General features: G+C 58.0%; 1 long non-coding RNA gene across 1 annotated transcript; it reads right to left on the bottom strand.

The window, feature by feature from the left end:
• Positions 1 to 1,898: 1,898 nt before the first annotated feature.
• On the bottom strand, positions 1,899 to 5,201 carry LOC122376887. The gene is made up of 2 exons (XR_006255716.1): positions 5,164 to 5,201; positions 1,899 to 2,220 (listed from the first exon to the last, which is right to left on the bottom strand). It is a non-coding gene; the product is annotated as an uncharacterized LOC122376887 (long non-coding RNA).
• Between the last annotated feature and the right edge of the window lie 939 nt (positions 5,202 to 6,140).

Here is a 6,140-nt window from a genome sequence, read left to right as displayed (position 1 = left end):
TTAAAGCAAGCTCATGAGCCCTGCAACACTTGTACTGTATATACTTCAGCCTGTCGCAGACATTTGACGAGAGTTGAGAAAGGCCCCGAAGATTTCGTTTCACGCTTTGAACGAAAATTGTATCAGCACTCCAAAACTTATGAAAAAAACTTATGTAAAATGTAATAAAGAACGAACTAGGAACATGGAATGAATCACAGCATTGACATTTCCGAGTCTGGAATCGGAGTCTTCAAGACTTTGGCGACTGCGAGTCAGACTCTGGTTTGAACTGCTTGCTGCAACCGAGTCTGACCTCACAGGCATTCTCAGAAAGGTACCCCCATTTTTTCCCGACTCCAAAATCTCATCGGATCTGTATCGATCTCAGGGGGTGCCCGGTCCGAGGTTGGGGGGGCAAGCTGCCCCGCTTGCCCCCCCGTGGCGACGCTAATGAATCCCCAATCCTCAAACGAGCTTCGGCGATTACCATATCCAGTCCCTGGGCTGTTTAGTGTTCAAACCGTTCCATGGCCATACCGCGGGCAGGTGGGCTCAAACCGTTTCATAGCTAGTTCCATAGACCTCTGTTCATACACCTGACTGATGTACAGAGGTCTATGCTAGTTCGTTAGCTGTTAAGACTCAAACCGTTCCATAGTTAGCCAATGGGCAGTTGGGCTCAAACTCAAGCCGTTCTATAGCTAGTTCATTAGCTATTAATGCTAACCACAGTTAGAGGCATGCCCCATTCCAACGGCGTGGTGCGGATGCTCGTATTGTTACGCCTAGTAAGTACTCGCACTCACCAGCTCCTACGAACGGTTGTGACTCTCCAACCTTCAGTGGGCTCCTGTCGCTCTCCCCTTACCCACCAGATTCCTGACGCCCGATACAACCGAGTCTCCTCTGAAGTACGGTGTCGCCCGACAACCCACCGGAGTCCTGGCATCCCCAGTCGCTCACAGGAGTCCTGTTATCTCTCCTCATCGCCCATAGTGTCCTGCCCAGAGTGTCCATCCACAGAGGCCCTGTCGCTGCTCGCTGGGCTGGGCCCGTCACCCACTGAGTCCTGTCGCCCCTGGCCCCCAACATCCACAGAGGCCCTGTCGCCGCCCGCTGGGTGGGGCCCGTCACCCACTGAGTCCTGTCGCCCCTATATAACATCCACAGAGGCCCTCTCGCCGCCCGCTGGGGCTGGGCCCGTCACCCACTGAGTCCTGTCGCCCCTATATAACATCCACAGAGGCCCTTTCGCCGCCCGCTGGGGCTGGGCCCAACACCCACCGAGTCCTGTCGCCCCTGGCTCCAACATCCACAGAGGCCCTCTCGCCGCCCGCTGGGTGGGGCCCGTCACCCACTGAGTCCTGTCGCCCCTGGCCCCCTAACATCCACAGAGGCCCTCTCGCCACCCGCTGGGGCTGCGCCGGTCGCCCTCGGCCCAGTGAGGACGAGTCACGACAGGTCAGCTGACGTGTTCGCACACTTGGTAACACTGTTCGGCTTCTGTGATCTTATCCATATACCGGTTTTCGCTAACTTGATTCGCCTCCCCCGATCTATGGATGCCTACAAAAAAGTGACCTAGTTTACGGCGCGTTCCACCCCTAAATGCCGCCATCCGGTTAGGGAGGGCACGGAATATCCACCGGTGAGAACACTCCTGTCGATCCTTATATAAGGACCGATATCGGTCCTGATATAAGCCTGATCCTCGCGGCCCACTGGCTTTTCTCGCATGGACTACGGTTTAAACCCCCTTAGCCCACATTCTTTGTCATCACCCCACAAGGCTCCGTACCGTGAACGTGTTCCGTACTGTCCGGTACCGTATCACTCGCTGCAGCCCTTTGTAGCCCGACCCTATGTTCCCCGCCACAGCCCTAGAACACGAGGTATGACGACGGAAACACTGGCGCTCTAAGGTCGTGTGTATTGGATAGTGACGTTGGCGGATAGCTCAGCAGCAGAGGCGGCCCGCCCCAGACACAGACAGCTCCCAGCACCGCCGCACGCGCGCAGAACATATGTAGTAAGCCCGGCCGCGGCCGCCGACCGGTCGCGGACGGCCACCGGCCGGGAGAGACGGAGAAGGCGCGGCGCCCGGCCCGCGCGGCACTCAGACGTGCAGCTTGCACAGGTAGCGCATCTGCAGCATCTTCACCTCCTCCTGGTCCAGCTTGACCACGCCCTCCGGGTGGTCGATGGAGAGCAGCACCCCGCTCGCTTCGCGGTCCTCGCCTGCCGACAGGGTGCCAGGTCAGGTCAGGTCAAGTCAAGTAGTGAGCGACCAGGGTAACCCGTCATCGCCTGCCACAGGGCGGTCAGGTCAGTTTCGTTAGGTAGTTGTGGTTTCACGGGGCCGTCGGCCACGGGATCATATGCGCCCGGCGGGTCAGGTTCCGTGAGTGGAGGGCCAGGGTCACCTGTCCTTCGGCCCGTTCTCACGGTGTGGTCGGGGGCACGGGGTCCCCGGCAGCAGCGGGCCGGCGCGGACTCACACGCCGGGCCGGCGGCAGTTCCCCTGGGACTGGCGGCGGCGGGTCTGCATCTGAGGCCTTGTGGTACCGCTGGGACCGAGCCGCTGCTGAGCCCGGCCGCAGCACCCGCCGAAAAACCGCCACCGGCAGCAGCGACAGCCCAGCGACAACCCGCCGGCCTTATAATAATGCGCGCGACACAGCCGAAAAAAGATGGAAGACCAATGCGCTGAAAACGACGGAAGTCTTGGCGCACTTCAAATAACAATGTGTCTGTATCTCATTCAGAACGGTCTGTGAAAAACTGGCCCCATCACTGGTACACAAGGTGAATGAAGGAGCCGGCGCTCGTACATTCACTACGCGCAGTATCCGCGGGCCGACGCGAACAGACCTTCACCTCCTGAATTGGAGCTGATCCGTCCCAAGGCAATCACAGCGGTTTTTCTCCCGGCTGCACGGCACAGTCACCATTGTGGTCATATGTTTGTTTGTCAGACTGTTTGCAGCGACGTTTTCTCGCGAAACGGGCAGATAGCGGAGGGCGGCTGAAATTTGGGCCACTGCGCAGGTCGGCGGCTCAGCGTTTTTCCTTCCCGGAGGCGCTGCCCAGATGAAGGTCTCGGCCACTGTGCCGTGCAGCAGGGCGTTTTTTGGCTCCCCGCGTGGGTGGCGGCCGCGCAGGCGGGTGATTTCTGCTGGATTTTGGGGGAGATTTCCTCCTCTCGGCAGTCGGCGGTCGCACATACCGCGGTAAGGTCAGGGTTCCGTGAGGGGGCGGGCCCGCGTCGGAACGGGACCGGCTGAGATCGAGCACCAGCCGACCGACCACTTCAGTTTGGACAACACTTTTCACAGGGATTCTGGCGGCAAACAACGCATATGTAAGTGTTTGTCGGCTCGTTTGAGGACTGAAAAAGAAAATAAATTTTATCAGTAAAACGCCTTTTGGGGCGACGAACGGGGCGAGCAAGAGGGTGGTCCTTGCACGTGTGCGAAATTGCGAGGGGGTACCTCCAACTAACTTGTGCACTGTACCCTACCAACCGGTCCCAAGCGATGTGCCAAATTTGAGCGCAAACGGCCTAGCCGTTCTCGAGATCTAAAAACGGCACCCTGCACGAGCGCACGGGCAAAATGGGTCCCAACTCCCAATTGGCTTTTGCACGGCACCCTACTAACCGGTCCCTAACCATGTACCAAATTCCAGCGCAATCGGTTCAGCCGTTCTGGAATCAAGATCTGGAATCGACCCCTGCACGTGCGCACGTGCGGCAGCTCCCCAACTCTGGCACATGGATATGCATTGCCTAGTGGGTGCCTAAATGCACGCCAATTTTCAGCGCAATCAGCCCAGCAGTTACACATATATTGCCATTGTTACATAACTGACACCTCTTCGTTTTGCACGTGACACGTGCATAGGGGGTCACTCACATGCATCTGGAATAGTCCAATGCTTGGTAGAAGGAATGAAGCTACCCTACAAAAACTACCGCATGTAAATCGGTCAAGTGGTTGCGGAGATAAAAGCCTCGCAAAAACGTGAACACGGCCGGCCGACTCCTCATGCTCAGAAATTTCCGTATTCTACGAAAGGCTACGCTCGCTTCGCTCGCTCCGCAATCACTCAGGAAAATCGGTGGACAGCACGGCCAGAGCACGGCCAGCCGATCGGAAGGAAAGAGAATAACCAATTGCCATTCGCCACTGTTCAGCACAAACCACAAGGACTGAAAATACACGGTCCGTTCCAGTGTCCTATAAAAAACAAATGTTATGATGATACACTAGATATTAAAACACCAAACGAATATATAACATTGTTTTACTGTTACTTCAAGCAGTACCTACATAACTGGATTCAATAACGACCAAAGTCGAAGAGATGGATATAATTTGATCTTCGCAAAATCCCGAGAAACGATTGAGATGACGCGCAATACAAATTCGGACCGAGGTATTCTCGATGCATTTCATGAATGGCCAAAAGGTACCATTAATTATGCAGCGGCCTGTCCGGTGACACCAGAGGGGCACCCGGCTAGCTATGACTAAAATTCGGCGAGAATGGCAGCCTTCGCCGGAGTCTGGACGTCAGTTGCCAGTTTCCAGAGAGTGCGGTGCCGGCGAGGTCGGGTTGCCGGCGCCGCTCGGCTCGACCTTGCACCCGTCGCCCCTGGCTGGGTCGGCTGGACGCAGCGGCGAGCGGCGCCCGAGCGCGGCGGTCACACCCGAGCCGACCCGACCCCGCCCGGTCACACCGCTCTGAGCCGACCTGCTCCGGTTAAACCGCTCTGACCTGAGCTGACCTGCCCGGGGTATACCGCAGTGACCTGAGCCGACCTTGCATGGGGTCACACCGCTCTGACCTGAGCCGACCTGCTCGGGGTATACCGCAGTGACCTGAGCCGACCTGCTCGGGTTAGACCTGGCCAATCCTGTGCGGTGCACGGCCATGCCTGGGCGACCTGCCCGACCACACCCTCAGACGCAATCAGGGCTGGTGTGGGGTCAGTCCAGTCGTACAGCGCGGGCCCGCTGCGTGGTCAGCTCTCACAGGACGGCCATTCACACGCCTCGGACAGCGTCCGGTACGGGACGATCGACCCGCCGGCCGTCACTCGCCGACCCTGGTTCTCGGGCACGGCAGTCTCAACATACCTACACACCACACGGCAGTCTCAACATACGCAGTACGCACCACACGGCAGACACGAGCGGCGACCTGTCGAAACGTGGACGGTGACTCACAAACGGACACGGCAGTCGCACAGCGCAGCGATGGTGTGCAGTGGCCTGTGTTGTGGCCACGATGATAACAGGAACAAAATCAGCCTGTGCACAAAGCCAATTGCACAAATCCGCCTGTATTATCTGCGCCGACATCTGATCAAAAACCTGACCTCTGGCAACAGCTTTCAAATGGCATGTCTCGGTCTATTCGTGCCACTCAATTAACCCAGTGTATCTAGCCAAAGTGCCATTATGTGGACTCGGTCGCCGGTGTGTTATTCGTTTGACACCTAACCAGGCCACCGGGGCCCGGTGGAGCGCGCTCAAACGAGCCGCCGCCACCGCCGCTCGTAAACGGCTCACGGGCGTTTACCCAATTTAGCGGCACTGTGACACCATCTATAACTCGGCGACAGCCCTACCCACCCGGCGGAACACCGAAATCAATCAGGGCGCTGACCGGAACGCTCGTATGCTCGAGTCGCCGCTCTCAGGGTCGGCGCCCGTTGCAAGTCACACCTCTCGAACAGTTGGCAGAGCGCGTCACTCGGTCACACGGGTCACGCCCTGGACCATCGGTATGTCGGTCCTAGTGGAATGAGCCGGCTATGGAACCGCACCGCGGCACTGAGGACCCACTGGCTCTGTGATTCGACGAGGGGGCTGCGGAGGGCAGAGGGCACAGCGCAGTACCTGAGTAGACACTGAGAGGAGGTGGGACTGGGCGAGGGGGCTACGGAGGGCAGGGACCACCGCCCTTTGATGGACAGACCCTTAGATCAGTCGGTCGGCGGGGCGGATCATCAGCCGCTCCAAAACAGCCCCGGGCCTCCTATGTACTAACTATGTATGTATGTAACTATGTAGTTTACAGTAGCGGACAGAGCGGACAGTATGAAATACTGGCCGCCAGCGTGTCCCAGCCCTCAGACAGCCTGTCAGCCT

The sequence above is a fragment of the Amphibalanus amphitrite genome, unplaced genomic scaffold (genome assembly GCF_019059575.1).
Source record: "Amphibalanus amphitrite isolate SeventyFive unplaced genomic scaffold, NRLGWU_Aamphi_draft 002375F_arrow, whole genome shotgun sequence".
NCBI classification, from domain to species: Eukaryota; Metazoa; Arthropoda; class Thecostraca; order Balanomorpha; family Balanidae; genus Amphibalanus; species Amphibalanus amphitrite.
This window is presented reverse-complemented; position numbering and strand designations above follow the sequence as displayed.